Here is a 15,228-nt window from a genome sequence, read left to right on the forward strand (position 1 = left end):
AGGTTTAATCCGCCCTTCCGAGTAGGGAGCGTCAACGTAACAAATTTAACTTTGAAGATATTGCCTCTGGTCACGAAATGGCCAAGAGCGGACAGCATTCTATTCGCAATGCCACTGGGAAGAGGCAACACTTTGGCTACATAGTTGATCTTCGAGACGATATAGGTGTTGACCAGTTCAACTTTTTGGAGAGCATTCAGTTGCCTCATACTATGCTGTTGTACACATGCCCTGACCTTGTGAAGTAAATCTCTATAATTTACGGCAATGGTATTCTGTATCTTCCGGCGAAACTCAAGTCCTAAGCACTGTATACTGGTAAGTTCCCGTAATCGGGCATGGTTGGGGAAATGTATTCCCCGTCCGACATTCATGATTCCAGATTTTTGCCAGTTCACCTTCGCCCCTGATGCCGCCGCATATCGTTGAAGTATTTCAAGTGAGGACCTCACTTCTTGCGCGTTCACGACAAGAAAGCCGACATCATCTGCGTACGCACGGCACACAATCTTCTGTCTATTGATTTCCAATCCCTGCAAACGTTCAGTTAGCGTAGCAAGCAGAGGTTCTATGGCGATGGCAAAGAGAGCCATCGACATCGGACAGCCTTGCCTCACCGAACACGCGATATCAATCGCACCACTGAGGCGACCATTAATTTGGATTCGCGAAGTACTATTACGGATCATATTGTCGATTACTTGCGTGAACTGGTGCGGAAATCCCAATTCTGGCATGACGTGGAAAAGGAATCGGTGGCTCACTCTGTCGAATGCTTTTTCAAAGTCTATCATTAAGAGGGCGCATTTTAATTTGCAGGCCTCCGCTACGGCTATCACATCTCTGTAATCCGTGAGCGTGTGGTAAATAGATCTATTTCTACCAACACTCGTTTGATACTGTCCTGTGATTGTGGACATGACATTTTTGAGCCGTTGGCTGAGGACACGGGCGAATAGTTTATAATCACTATTTAACAACGTGAGAGGTCTTAAGTTTGTTGGGTTGTCACTCCACGGGGTCTTGGGCAGTAAAACAACAATTCCCTGTCGAAATTCCTGCGGAATAACGTTACATGGGTTCATGAGTTCGTTACATAGTGCAAGTAGTTTCGATTTCATCTGCGGCCAGAAGGTTTGATATACTTCTGCTGGTAGGCCGTCCGAACCTGGAGATTTATTTTTCGGACTCCGTAGGATAATGTCTGTTAATTCATCTTCTGTCACCTCTGTAATAAGCTGATTTGCCTCTGTGGGGCCGAGTCTCCGTGATAAATTTGTCGTAAAATCCGCAAACACGGTATCATCTGTTATTTTATTGGACATCAGGTCTCGATAGTACTCTTCAATCGCACTCAAGATTGCACTTTGTTTAGTAACTATGGCACCGGTGCTGGTTCGGATCTGTGTAAGGATTTTCCGACGGACTCGTCGACTTTCACGTAACATGTGATACATGGCAGCCTCTTCTTCTTGCACCGTCGTAGGAACTTGCGCCCGAACTTGAAAACCTTCCAACTGTTTCCGTTGCAGCGTTAAAATTTTTGCCTGAATTCGTTTTATCTGTGCAAAACTGCCGATAACGGTCGAGTCAAATTTATATAACTCCTGAAGACACTTAAAGTAAAATTCCATCGTCCGTTTGTGCCACTGATTTTTCTGACGGGAGTAAATCATTAAAGTTTTCCTAATTTGAGGTTTGGCGCATTGGAGCCACCACTCGATCGCGGAGTTGTAGGAATTGAATTTACGTTCACAGACCGTCCAGGTGGACAGGAAGGCTTCTCGACATGCAGTATCTTGCAAATGTGCAATGTTGAACTTCCATAACCCTCGACTCCGGTAGGTTTCCTGTTGTTTCATGTTGACGGTACAGATATAGGCAGCATGGTCGGAAAATACAGTAGGCCATATTTCGGTCTGTAGCAGGTGTTGCTTTAAATTACACGATATGTAAATTCTATCTAACCTACTTGCCGAATGACTGGTAAAATGTGTAAAACCCACTGCCATTCCGTGCGTGGACGTCCAGGTGTCAGTTAAGCGGAGTTCTTGAATGATCTGTTCTAATTCAACACACCGATTAAAGTGCGGAGTTTGATCTATTTGACTAAGCACACAGTTGAAATCTCCCCCAAAAATGACATCAGTGTAGTTGGTCCCGAAGAGGGGAAGGATCTCGTGGCGGAAAAATTCTGCACGGCGTTGCCTATTACTGGACCCAGAAGGTGCGTAAATATTAATCAGTCTGATGTTATTGACAGTTACTGCTATCCCTCTGCCAGTCACAAGTTTTGCCTCACAATTGGCAATGATCCCTTCTTTTAAGAGTAATGCTGTTCCAAGTTCGAAACCGTTGCCAGGGTTTATGAACGCGTTATACCCGGCTATGTGGTCTAACTCGGTATCACTCACTTCCTGAAGCATTGCTATATCTATGTCAGCTGCGTATAACAAGTCTTGTAAGTTTTTCAGATTCAAATCGCTACGTATCTTATTGATATTGAGAGTCATGATCTTGTAGGCCTGCAAGGTGGTCATTGATGTTCCGTACGAAAGGAGTAGACGTTAGGATACGTCAGCTAGCTGTCAATTGGAGGCGCTGACAGTTTCGGTCGTTTGAGTAGCCATGGCAACGTGGACTTTGCTTCCATCAACTACTGACAGAGGGGGCAAGGAGCCAGTCGCGGGTGTTGACTCCTCCTGCATCTCTACATCATCTTTATTCGTTTCACACTCGTCTGCCCAATTAGGAGAGGAAAGGGCGCCTACTGGTTCAGGAAACGTTGGATTCGTATCCGGTGGCTCAGTGTTCTGAATCGGCATCTCATCTTGTCTGCTGTCGGACGTCGCGGGCGGCTCCGACACGGTGTTGTCAGATCGTGGTGCGTTACGTGAGCGCGAAGTCGAGGCGACAGCGTCAGCTGGTCCTTCTTTTAAATTCTGGCCGATTAATTTTGCCTTTCCCCGCAAGCTCGGTGCTGTATCTTCCGCACCTTGATGAGCCATCCTCCGTTTTTTATTTTTCTTCGGAGATCTATTACCGCGTATTACTGCGTCAGAGTTCGGCATCGTTTCAGTCACTTGTTCGGACATGGTAGCAGGAGCCAGGGACACCTCCGTTAACTCAGCACCCTGTATGGGTTGTTCTACCACCATATCACTTGTCCTGTTAGTGTCATGGGTTTCAGAAACAGCCATCCCGGACGTGACTGGAGTGTCCGGTGATGCTACATTAACTGCGAGACTGGGTCCGGCAGGTGGATCACGAATCGGTTGTATTGCCGGCTCACCGCGAGCAACCGACACGTACGATGCTGGTAATGTTGACATTGCGGGAGGGCGAACACTCTCTCCGGTTGGAAGTTGAACTACACGACGCTGTAAACATTCCGCACGCACATGTCCCGTCGAGTTACATCTAGCAGATGTCCTAGGTTGGCCATCATACATTACGACTGCACGGTACCCACAAACAGTGACGTACGACGGAATATGTCGTTGCAAGTCTACTTTAAGCTGCCTGACGCCATTTAACACCTGATATTTATGAGCCGGAGACCAACGTTCAGCAAAGTTACTCAAAACTTTGCCATATGGCGATATCGCAACATTTATCTGATCGGCTGGTACCTCAAAGGGTAGTTCACAAATGCGAATTGTTCGAAGTCCAAGTCCTGCGTGGGAAACAGTAACTACACCCACATTGCCATCACTATGCTTAAACTTCAAACCGGAACTGAAGGAGTCAACTATTTTGTCACAAAAATCGACATCTCTCATCTTGATATAAACTATGCTAGACAAAATCGACAAATGTATACCAATAATCTGATCGACTCCAATTTTCATCATGTCTTCGATGAAATCCTCGATTTCGAAAGAGATTGGTCGAGCAAATGAATAATCGAAAGTTAACTTCAAAGTATCTATCCTCATAGCTTGTGTCATCACTGATTCATCAACATCATTCCTCACACGCAAGAATAACCGCTGCTAGCGAGCGACTTACCCCGCAGAAGTAAACAAGCCAGCTACAGCGCTGAGCACAGACAACCGCACGCCACGACCGCTGCAGGCAGACTGGGGGTCCATTAGGCCACACGGTCACAGACAAACAAGTGGAACTTATACACGACTCATCTCAAAACGCTCACACCACTGAAGAGTTGTGTTTTCGTTCTACATAGACGCTGCCCCTTGCTCTTTCCCACCCATTTGATACATTCAACCTGCTACGAGACCTAAATAATATAGACTGGGAAACTAGACCACACACTTTGTGCATTCGGAAATGTAAGGCAGGGCGTCCCTCGCCGCATTTGCTACGATGGCCATTTGCTACTTCTGCAGAAGTGGCGGCGGCGACGACGACGACGACGACGATGACGACGACGACGACGACGACGACGACGACCGCGGAAGGCTCTGACATATGTGAGAAATACATCTATAAAATATATTTCAGACTGCCCCGTCCCAACCTTATGATGTACCGCTTTGGCAAATGCTTTATCTGCGCCATTCGCCTTAATCACATCTGAGAGTAATTCTTAATAAAACGCATCTCGCTAATTGTTCGTCATCCCAGATACTGTTTGCTATAAGGCCACGACGCGCAACTGATATCCAAAATTCGTCTGCCTCCTGTGAGGATCGAAATCACGACCCCTGGTTTACTAGACCAGTGCTCTGCCACTGAGCTAAAGAATCGCGTCCTAGCAGTACTTTTGCGTACTTCATCCTTACGGTCGTCTGGATCATCAGACTTCAGCTGACAACACTTCATTATACCGTCTAATATTTGCAGCTATGGCGACCCATTACTGCTTGGCTACACATCTGACACGTAAACGAAGTGCTCTCCAAATAACACCACTTGCATTTCAGAACATGTCTTTCACACATGTCTACAAAATCACCTTCACCTTCAAATACAGTTTCCTTGCGACTGACGGAGACGTAGGCAAAGTTTAAAGTTGCTATTTCCATTACATCACGTTAATCAGAAAAACGGTAATTTACATCTGCAGAGGAACAAAATTCCGTTCCTCCCCGCGTGGGGCTCGAACCCACGAGCCTTGGATTAAGAGCCTTATGCTCTACCGACAGAGCTAGCCGCGCTGCCTCGGTGAATATATGCCGGTTAGCACGTCACACAGTACTCGTTTGGGTTGATTGGTCCCATACAGAACCTCTCCATGTTGCCTAATGTTTTCCTAACGTCACACTCGTCACGTAGTTCACTTTTATTTCATAATCATTTCTGAGAGGTAACAGAATTGCATGACAACCTGCAGAGCTAGTTTCGTCAAAATTAACACACATACTTGATGTGACTCATAAGCCGAACGAGTTACTTTTCGACGTTATTTTAGATGTGCAATTGCCAGTCAAAAACACGCGGCGACGGCAATATGCAAACCAATTCGCTAGTTAACACCGGTCTTGTTGTGCGTGTTTCAAGCTGAAGAGCATCTCCAAGCAGAAAATGGTCAACAGCAACATTCACACTGTTTCGTACTGCTCAAGTGCTACACTAAAACGGTATGTTTCTTTTTCAGATCTGGAAAAACACGACCGTGAGAGGAATCAAACACGCAATCTTCGGATACGAAGTCCGACGCCTTATCCATTAGGCCACACGGTCACTGACAAACAAGTGGAACTTATATACGCCTCATCTCAAAACGCTCACACCACTGAGGAGTTGTGTTTTCGTTCTACATAGACGCTGCTCCTTGCTCTTTCCCACCCACTTGATACATTCAACCTGCTACGAGACCTACCTAATATAGACTGGGAAACTAGACCACACACTTTGTGCATTCGGAAATGTAAGGCAGGGCGTCCCTCGCCGCATTTGCTACAATGGCCATTTGCTACTTCTGCAGAAGTGGCGACGACGACGACGACGACGACGACGACGACGACGACGACGACGACGACCGCGGAAGGCTCTGAGATATGTTTGAAATACATCTATAAAATATATTTCAGACTGCCCCGTCCCACCTTATGCTGTACCGCTTTGGCAAATGCTTTATCTGCGCCATTCGCCTTAATCACATCTGAGAGTAATTCTTAATAAAACGCCTCTAGCTAATTGTTCGTCATCTCAGATACTGTTTGCTATAAGGCCACGACGCGCAACTGATATCCAAAATTGGTCTGCTTCCTGTGACGATCGAACTCACGACCCCTGGTTTACTAGACTAGTGCTCTGGCACTAAGCTAAAGAGGCGCGGCCTAGCGGTACTTTTGCGTACTTCATCCTTACGGTCGTCTGGATCATCAGACTTCAGCTTACAACACTTCATATTACCGTCTAATATTTGCAGCTATGGCGACCCATTACTGCTTGGCTACACATCTGACACGTAAACGAAGTGCTCTCCAAAAAACACCAATTGCATTTCAGAACATGTCTTTCACACATGTCTACAAAATCACCTTCACCTTCAACTACAGTTTCCTTGCGACTGACGGAGACGTAGGCAAAGTTTAAAGTTGCTCTTTCCATTACATCACGTTAATCAGAAAATCGGTAATTTACATCTGCAGAGGAACAAAATTCCGCTCGAACCCACGACCCTGGGATTAAGGGCCTTATGCTCTACCGACTGAGCTAGCCGCGCTTCCTCGGTGAATACATGCCGGTTAGACGTCACACAGAACTCGTTTCGGTTGATTGGTCCCATACAGAACCTCTCCATGTTGCCTAATGTTTTCCTAACGTCACACTCGTCACGTAGTTCACTTTTATTTCATAATCATTTCTGAGAGGTAATAGAATTGCATGACAACCTGCAGAGCTAGTTTCGTCAAAATTAACACACTTACTTGATGTGACTCATAAGCCGAACGAGTTACTTTCCGACGTTATTTTAGATGTGCAATTGCCAGTCAAAAACACGCGGCGACGGCAATATGCAAACCAATTCGCTAGTTAACACCGGTCTTGTTGTGCGTGTTTCAAGCTCAAGAGCATGTCCAAGCAGAAAATGGTCAACAGCAACATTCACACGGTTTCGTACTGCTCAAGTGCTACACTAAAACGGTATGTTTCTTTTTCAGATCTGGAAAAACACGACCGTGAGAGTAATCAAACACGCAGTCTTCGGATACGAAGTCCGACGCCTTATCCATTAGGCCACACGGTCACTGACAAACAAGTGGAACTTATATACGCCTCATCTCAAAACGCTCACACCACTGAGGAGTTGTGTTTTCGTTCTACATAGACGCTGCCCCTTGCTCTTTCCCACCCACTTGATACATTCAACCTGCTACGAGACCTACCAAATATAGACTGGGTAACTAGACCACACACTTTGTGCATTCGGAAATGTAAGGCAGGGCGTCCCTCGCCGCATTTGCTACGATGGCCATTTGCTACTTCTGCAGAAGTGGCGGCGGCGACGACGACGACGACGACGACGACGACGACGACCGCGGAAGGCTCTGAGAAATGTGAGAATTACATCTATAAAATATATTTCAGACTGCCCCGTCCCACCTTATGCTGTACCGCTTTAGCAAATGCTTTATCTGCGCCATTCGCCTTAATCACATCTGAGAGTAATTCCTAATAAAACGCCTCTCGCTAATTGTTCGTCATCTCACATACTGTTTGCTATAAGGCCACGACGCGCAACTGATATCCAAAATTGGTCTGCTTCCTGTGACGATCGAACTCACGACCCCTGGTTTACTAGACCAGTGCTCTGGCACTAAGCTAAAGAGGCGCGGCCTAGCGGTACTTTTGCGTACTTCATCCTTACGGTCGTCTGGATCATCAGACTTCAGCTGACAACACTTCATATTACCGTCTAATATTTGCAGCTATGGCGACCCATTACTGCTTGGCTACACATCTGACACGTAAACGAAGTGCTCTCCAAAAAACACCACCTGCATTTCAGAACATTTCTTTCACACATGTCTACAAAATCACCTTCACCTTCAAATACAGTTTCCTTGCGACTGACGGAGACGTAGGCAAAGTTTAAAGTTGCTATTTCCATTACATCACGTTAATCAGAAAAACGGTAAGTTACATCTGCAGGGGAACAAAGTTCCGTTCCTCCCCGCGTGGGGCTCGAACCCACGACCCTGGGATTAAGAGCCTTATGCTCTACCGACTGAGCTTTTTTTTTTTTTTTATTCACCAGGAACAGGGTAAATGAACAAAAGATCTTTATTGGTACAAACTTAAATCCAAGAAAAATGCCATCCTTCCGGCGAAAATAACACAAGACATGATATTCGTATAAGGTGAGCAAGTTTTTTTAGTATGAACAAGGTGTAGGAAAAAAAAAACTAGTAATACTGATGGAAGCTAAGAGGTGTAAAGCAATTTACAGTGGAGTGAGGGAAAAGCCAGTGTTTATCTGGTGTAGTGCATAAAAGAAAGGAGGCGTGTGTCCATGCGCCTACTCCACTATGGGTTACAATGTAGAAAGCAGCGCGAGGGGTCTCAGATGTCAGCAGGGGGGGCGGGGGTGCTGTCGGCGTGTGGTACCATCCAACTGAGCGGGGGTGACGTAAAGATCGCGTGTAGGTAATTAGCGAAGAAGGCGCGGTAGCGCGGTCGCTGTTCGACTTCGCTGTGGGCAGTTTGTAAGTACTGCCAGAAATCAAGGCGTGATTTGTCGCCATCATTATACATGTAGGTGATGGTCCATCCCTTGACCCATACAATCGCATGATTTTTGGTGGCGGGGAAATAAGTATTCTCAGGATGGATAAAAGTCCATGGGTCAATCGAGTCCGGCGGAACACGGAGGTAACAGGCAACGAACTGTTGGGCAAGTTTCCAGACGTCACTGGTGGCAGCACAAGTCAGTTGATGGACATCGTCATCCATGAGGTGGCACATGGAGCAGAGTGGAGAGTCCTTTAGTCCTATGGCGTGAAGACGATGATTTGTGGCGAATTTTTCATTTACGACCTGGTACCATGTTGTCCGGACTTTGGAGGGAAGAAAAGGCTGGTGGATGTGACGCCAAACCTTGGGCCACCGCGTGGACGGATGTCGCAGTTCGATATTGTTGCTGGATATGGAACGAAGGAGTGGGGTGTAAAAATCTTTAGGTCGAGGAGAACGCGTGGTCGGTAAGTGTGTGTGAGCATAACTGAAGTCGACGATGAAATCAGAAATGTGCGTCAGATGGTGCTTGATGTGTCCGACTGGTACTGGTGGTGTTATGGTCGCGGGCACAAGAATTTCCAGCAAGCTGCGCGTAAGGGAAGTGCCCCCGTACCACTGCTTGTGCATGGTGGACATGTACAAGGACGCCGCGCGGAGTCGCACATTGACAAGACCGAGGCCACCCGCTCGCGGGGGAAGGGTGAGCGTGTCGTAGCGGACCTTAAAGAGCGTACCAGCCGTAAGGAAGTATCCGAAGGCAGCCTGGAGGCTACGTCCAATAGTTGATGGCAGCGGGAGGACCTGTGCAATGTGGACCATTCTGGACGCCACATGTTGATTGAGGTATTGGACACGTTGTAAAGAATCGAGTCGTCGGAGAAGATTTTGTCGCACCGTCGTGCGGATGGTTTGAAGAGCACGCCGAAAATTGATGGCAGCGGAGCGGCGCACGGTGGAGGTGAAAATGATACCGAGGTATCGTAGTTTCTGTACACACGGGAGAGGTGCTAAGTCGTCGTGTGAGAGGCCGCGTCCAAAGGGCATCGCCGCGGATTTAGTCACATTCATGTTACTGCCCGCTGCAGTGCCGTGCGTTGATATCAAATCAAGTACCGTGTGTGTTTCACTCCGTGAGCGGATCAAGAGGAGGAGGTCGTCCGCATACGCACGACATCGAAAACTGTGCTGTCGCAAAGTGAGACCAGAAAGGTGGCTCGTCAGACTCCCGATGAGCGGCTCCAGGCCTATGGCATAGAGTAGGGTCGAAAGTGGGCAGCCTTGCCGTACGGAACGTCGGATCGTCACTGGTCCCGCCACACGGCCATTAACCTGAATCAGCGATTCGGCGGTGCCGTACAGGCGCCGGATTACGTCGATAAAGGCTGGTGGAAAACCCATGCGGCTCATCACGGAGAACAGAAAAGGATGCCGCACTTTGTCGAATGCGCTGTCAAAATCAATGGCAACCACGGCGGCGCGGAGTCTGCACGTCGCTGCCAGTGCAATTAAATCACGACATTCTCCTGTGGCCGTTTGTATATTAACTGAGCCGCCCGGAGTTGTCTGTTCCGGGGATAGAATGGTAGGCAGGACCTTGCAGCATCGCGTTGCCAGGAGGCGTGTAAAAATTTTACAGTCTGCGTTAAGCAGAGTCAGGGGACGGTAATGTGCTGTCGTCACACCTGGTGCCGGTTTGTGGATGGGTATAATAATTCCCGTGACGAAGGACGGCGGTACGCCGTTCCTCATCGTCAGCAGTTCATGAAACATCGTTGTCCACCGTGACGCCATTAGTGTGAAGAAAGCGCGATAAAATTCTATCGGCAATCCGTCGACGCCAGGTGACTTATTCAGAGCACCTTTTTTGATTGCATCGTGGATTTCGTCACGCGTAGTGGGCTCCATCAGCTCATCCGCTTCGTCGCTGGTGAGGGTGCGAGTTACGTGTGGTAACACAGACTCCTCAGCGTGGTTGTTGGTAGTCTCCTCCTGGTACATTGTGCGGTAGTGGTCAACAAAGGCACTGACGATTTCGGCCTGGCAAGTGACGTGCTGGCCGCGACAGGTTGTGATCTCGGTGATGAGTTGTTGTCGCCGATGTTTCCTATCGGAGGCGATATGATGCATGGTCGGATGTTCCTGTTCCGCCGAATCTTGATATCGGGTTCGCACCATAGCCCCCTGCAGTCGACGGCGTGTCAAAGTTACAATTTGGGCCTTAATCCTGCTGCGTTCCCTCTGGGTGTCGGGTGTGGGCGGTTGGGCGTCCAGGTCGCGGAGAACGGCGTAGAAATAGTCGGTAGTGTGCCGGCGACACATAGCAACTTCCTTTCCATACTGAATCAAAGTACGTCGAATGGCAGGTTTGGCATATTCCAGCCACCAGGTCAAGGTCGTGCAGTATTTAGGTAAGCGACGTTCACAGGTGGCCCATGTCTCGGTGACACGTTGAAGACATTCGGGATCATGAAGATGGGAGGTGTTTAGCTTCCACGGTGCACGACTACGCCAGACCACTTGCTTGGGGAAGAGAATGTTGCAGATGTAGGCACAGTGGTCCGAAAAGGCCAGGGGCCAAAGTTCTGCACCTTGGACTGCAGGTGTGAGTTCCCGAGAGACGTAAATTCTGTCCAGGCGGCTCGCGGAGTGACTCGTCTGGTAAGTATGTCCAGGGACGTCGCCGTGCTGAACTTCCCAAGTGTCGCGGAGCAACAGATCTCGGAAGACAAGACGCAGTTCTTGACAGGTGTTGTAGTGGGGCACTTGATCTTTAGGGTGCAAGACACAATTAAAATCACCCCCAAACAAGTAATGGTCGCAGCGTCCAAGAAACAGAGGAGCGATTTCTTCTGAATAGAAGAGTGCCCTGTCGCGTCTGCGGGTGGAGCCCGATGGAGCGTAAATGTTGACGATACGCGTCCCCATGACGGTGACGGCCATGTCTCTGGCAGATGGAAGGTATGTGATATCGGCCACTGGAATGCCTTCTCTGGCGTATATGGCTACGCCGCGTCCCAGGTGGTCACCAGGAGAAGGATAAGTGTTATATCCCGCGACGTCTGGAAGTGTGGCCAAGTGTACTTCCTGTAGTAGTGCTATATCGACGTCTGACGCCCATATCATCTCTCGCAGCAGTTGAAGTTTCACGGGTGAGCTGATGGTGTTAGTGTTGATCGTCGCTATTCGGTAGGTTTGGAGCCGTCCCCCGCCGTGAAGGGGAACTCCACCGGCGGAGGATGAAGAGGGGCGAGGCAACGGCGAGTCGTGCCGTGCGCCACCTGACGGCGTTATCAGCGGCGTAGCGATGCTTCCGTCTGGGGTAACTCTGTCCCAGCGTGTGGTCCGGGTCCTCATCGACGTCCTCACTCCACACCATTGAGGGCGCTGTCGTTGTGATGGTCGTACGTTCCACTTCGGTCGTAGAGGCGGAGGACGTCTCGGCGGCAGTAGCATCGGTGGAGTCCATTGGTTCAGGAGCACCTGAGCGAGCCAGTAGAGTTGGCATCGAAACATCCACAGTCGGCGTCATGTTGTCGTCATTCGTATCGTCGTGTAGGTTCTCTGAGGCCTCGTCGTGTCGGACGGCCTCTGGAGCATCAGGGGGAGGTGATCCGTCTCGTTCCGAGACCGTACGACGCCTCCTCTTGCGCCTCTTAGGTGAACGTTGTTTGCGGGTTCGTCCCTCTGTGTCGGAAGACGGAAGGGAGTCGCGTCGCTCTGAGAGGAAGGCCGTCGCGGGAACGTCAAATGAAGGGGTGTCCATATGTTCAGGCTGGTGGGTGTCGGAAGTCGTCGCTGTTGGTAATGGCGCCGTAGTAGCGTCTGGCTTTGAGCGCGACGTGTCGGCCCCGGCGGTATCCATAGCAGCTGGAAGGGTCACCGGTACGTGGACCGATGAGCGGCGGCCGGTGGGAGGAGAAGAGAGCGCCGATGCGTAGGTGATCGGTGAAATCGTCGTCGGAGCCGTAGGTGCCACGGTAGCGCCTGGCAATTGGGTGATCCGTCGCTGAAGACACTCAGATCTGAGGTGGCCTTCTTTTCCGCACCCGGAACAGGTCTTGGGTTGGCCGTCGTATATGACAACCGAGCGGCACCAGCTAATTTGCAGGTAAGATGGCACGTGGCGATGCAGGTCGATGGTGATCTGCCGTACACCGTTAAGAACGGGGTACGTTTGGAATTGCGCCCAGCGTTCGGCAGTGTGGCCATGTACAGTACCATAGGGGCGGAAAGCCGCGATAACGTCCTCCGCCGGTAGCTCGAACGGGAGTTCGAAAACTCGTATGGTGCGCATTCCTAAGCCGGCATGGTCGACAGTGACCGCTCCGACATTGCCGTCGGCGTGGCAAAAGCGTAATCCATGGTTAGTGTCACAAAGTATTCTTTCACACACCGCGTCGTTGACAACTTTCACGTACACAGTACTGCTTAATATGGACAAATGGATGCCCAAGATGTCGGAAGCTGGGATCTTACCAACGTCGCGTAGGAAGCGTTCCACTTCCAAGGCCTTTGGTCGTGCGTATTCGTTGCAGAAGTTGAATCGTAAAGTTGATTTGCGAAAACGATTGGCCATGGCTCTAGTGCACCTAAGCGACACGTAAGTGACGGCCACTGAAATGTAAACAACAGCGAGCACGCGCGCTCCGCAGGCGGAAACAAAAACACGTCCGCACTGCACGGCGGCGAAAGCCGGACTGCAGCTAGCCGCGCTGCCTCGGTGAATATATGCCGGTTAGCACGTCACACAGTACTCGTTTGGGTTGATTGGTCCCATACAGAACCTCTCCATGTTGCCTAATGTTTTCCTAACGTCACACTCGTCACGTAGTTCACTTTTATATCATAATCATTTCTGAGAGGTAACAGAATTGCATGGCAACCTGCAGAGCTACTTTCGTCAAAATTAACACACATACTTGATGTGACTCATAAGCCGAACGAGTTACTTTCCGACGTTATTTTAGATGTGCAAGTGCCAGACAAAAACACGCGGCGACGGCAATATACAAACCAATTCGCTAGTTAACACCGGTCTTGTTGTGCGTGTTTCAAGCTCAAGAGCATCTCCAAGCAGAAAATGGTGAACAGCAACATTCACACGGTTTCGTACTGCTCAAGTGCTACACTAAAACGGTATGTTTCTTTTTCAGATCTGGAAAAACACGACCGTGAAAGGAATCAAACACGCAATCTTCGGATACGAAGTCCGACGCCTTATACATTAGGCCACACGGTCACTGACAAAGAAGTGGAACTTATATACGACTCATCTCAAAACGCTCACACCACTTAGGAGTTGTGCTTTCGTTCTACACAGACGCTGCCCCTTGCTCTTTCCCACCCATTTGATACATTCAACCTGCTACGAGACCTACCAAATATAGACTGGGAAACTAAACCACACACTTTGTGCATTCGGAAATGTAAGGCAGGGCGTCCCTCGCCGCATTTGCTACGATGGCCATTTGCTACTTCTGCAGAAGTGGCAGCGGCGGCGACGACGACGACGACGACGACGACGACGACGAAAGGCTCTGAGATATGTGAGAAATACATCTATAAAATATATTTCAGTCTGCCCCGTCCCACCTTATGCTGTACCGCTTTGGCAAATGCTTTATCTGCGCCATTCGCCTTAATCACATCTGAGAGTATTTCTTAATAAAACGCCTCTCGCTTATTGTTCGGCATCCCAGATACTGTTTGCTATAAAGCCACGACGCCCAATTGATATTCAAATTTGGTCTGCCTCCTGTGAGGGTCGAACTCACGACCCCTGGTTTACTAGACCTGTGCTCTGCCACTGAGCTAAAGAGACGCGGCGTACTTCATCCTTACGGTCGTCTGGATCATCAGACTTCAGCTGACAACACTTCTTATTAACGTCTAATATTTGCAGCTATGGTGACCCATTACTGCTTGGCTACACATCTGACACGTAAACGAAGTGCTCTCCAAATAACACCACTTGCATTTCAGAACATGTCTTTCACACATGTCTACAAAATCACCTTCACCTTCAAATACAGTTTCCTTGCGACTGACGGAGACGTAGGCAAAGTTTAAAGTTGCTATTTCCATTACATCACGTTAATCAGAAAAACGGTAAGTTACATCTGCAGAGGAACAGAATTCCGCTCCTCCCCGCGTGGGGCTCGAACCGACGACCCTGCGATTAAGAGCCTTATGCTCTACCGACTGAGCTAGCCTCGCTGCCTCGGTGAATATAAGCCGGTTAGCACGTCACACAGTACTCGTTTGGGTTGATTGGTCCCATACAGAACCTCTCCATGTTGCCTAATGTTTTCCTAACGTCACACTCGTCACGTAGTTCACTTTTATTTCATAATCATTTCTGAGAGGTAACAGAATTGCATGACAACCTGCAGAGCTAGTTTCGTCAAAATTAACACACATACTTGATGTGACTCATAAGCCGAACGAGTTTCTTTCCGACGTTATTTTAGATGTGCAAGTGCCAGTCAAAAACACGCGGCTACGGCAATATGCAAACCAATTCGCTAGTTAACACCGGTCTTGTTGTGCGTGTTTCAAGCTCAAGAACATCTCCAA

At 48.9% G+C, this 15,228-nt stretch overlaps 1 non-coding gene across 1 annotated transcript; it reads right to left on the reverse strand.

Moving 5' to 3' along the window:
- Window positions 1–14,401: 14,401 nt before the first annotated feature.
- Trnat-agu (transfer RNA threonine (anticodon AGU)) lies at window positions 14,402–14,473 on the reverse strand. The gene has a single exon. It is a non-coding gene; the product is annotated as a tRNA-Thr (tRNA).
- Between the last annotated feature and the right edge of the window lie 755 nt (window positions 14,474–15,228).

Source organism: Schistocerca gregaria, unplaced genomic scaffold (genome assembly GCF_023897955.1).
Source record: "Schistocerca gregaria isolate iqSchGreg1 unplaced genomic scaffold, iqSchGreg1.2 ptg000131l, whole genome shotgun sequence".
Taxonomy (NCBI): domain Eukaryota; kingdom Metazoa; phylum Arthropoda; class Insecta; order Orthoptera; family Acrididae; genus Schistocerca; species Schistocerca gregaria.